Source organism: Peromyscus californicus, unplaced genomic scaffold (assembly GCF_007827085.1).
Source record: "Peromyscus californicus insignis strain IS unplaced genomic scaffold, ASM782708v3 Scaffold_4__1_contigs__length_199733344, whole genome shotgun sequence".
NCBI lineage: Eukaryota > Metazoa > Chordata > Mammalia > Rodentia > Cricetidae > Peromyscus > Peromyscus californicus.
Genome location: NW_026294562.1, coordinates 95,443,189 through 95,444,516, shown reverse-complemented (window position 1 = coordinate 95,444,516; position 1,328 = coordinate 95,443,189). Strand labels below are relative to the sequence as shown.

General features: G+C 35.6%; 1 non-coding gene across 1 annotated transcript; it reads right to left on the bottom strand.

Annotated features, from left to right (window-relative positions):
- Positions 1-644: 644 nt before the first annotated feature.
- On the bottom strand, positions 645-717 carry Trnaa-agc (transfer RNA alanine (anticodon AGC)). The gene has a single exon. It is a non-coding gene; the product is annotated as a tRNA-Ala (tRNA).
- Between the last annotated feature and the right edge of the window lie 611 nt (positions 718-1,328).

The window sequence follows — 1,328 nt, the reverse complement described above, 5'->3', positions numbered from 1 at the left end:
TTCCTGATAAACTTTCAAATTGAAAACAAGTGTTAGATTTGGTGGACAGAGCAGGAAGTAATGAAATGATTATTTCCACTTGTTCTTCATTTTATTGAAGAGGAATAAAATTATTTCAGAACTCAGTAAATTAGTAAGAGGAAGTGAGCCTTCTTTAGGTGTCTTGAATCTCTTTCTTCCCACCCCACAGTGAAGCAACTGAATCTATTCTGAGGCATTCAAGCACTAGCATTCCATTGAGACAGTAAGCAAGAACAAAGAATAGGAAATGTTTGAATCATTTGCCCTACATGCCACCTGCATTAAATGTCTTGAGGGTTCACATTGTCCGTGATCATTTCTACATCTCTTTGGACTAGTCAAGGATCTGAATGTGTTTCATTTTGTTGTAGGAAATAATTGTCTGGCTACACAATTATGTTCTTCAACATAAATCCATCAGAATATTTTCTTCACTTACAGGCTGACCCACTAAAATAGGCCTTACTGTGGATCTTTATATGGCTCTTTAAATCAGATCCAGCCTACCTCAATTATATTAAAAAACAATATTGAGGGATACACATATTTTAACCATAAGGACCTTGGCCTTATTTCCTGAGCAATTTGAGTCCTGTTTCTTTTTTCTTTCTTTCTTTTTTTTTTTTGGAGCTGAGGATTGAACCCAGGGCCTTATGCTTGCTAGGCAAACGCTCTACCACTGAGCTAAATCCCCAACCCGAGTCCTGTTTCTCAAAGAAAACACTATTCTACAATCCTGATTGATAAAAGTGTCCCCTCTTATGGCCTATTGCACCTCTTTGTTTTTGTTTGTATTGTATGTGTAAATGACCAAGCACTTCTGGAAACATGTGACTTCTATATAATATTTTAATTACTTTAGGTGAGACAATGGCTTAATTGTTTCCACACAAGCATGATACCTGGCATTTAATAAATGTTGAGATTGTGTCCAACAGTTGTGTTTCCAACAAAACTGTCAAAAATAGCCCTTGGAGGTCTGTATCCCCCCTCTGTGCAAGGTGCTTAACTGGAGAAGGAAATTTGATTTTTTCACAGAGATTTTTTTATGACTGTAGCTTTGTTCTCCATGAACAGGAGAAGGAATGCCCTCTTAGGACAGTTGCATGGTTTTCAGTTCCACTGTGTGACAGGTCCTTTCCATAAATTACTTAATTGTCTACTTTTTAGTATGTATTTAAAGTAAATAAATATTAAGATATGAGAAGTTTAATGGCTGGTATAACATTGTCATAATTTTCACTTATATCTGTTTTCATTTGTTCTGTATTATCCTCTGACTAATATTGTACTCTAAAGTTTTGCTT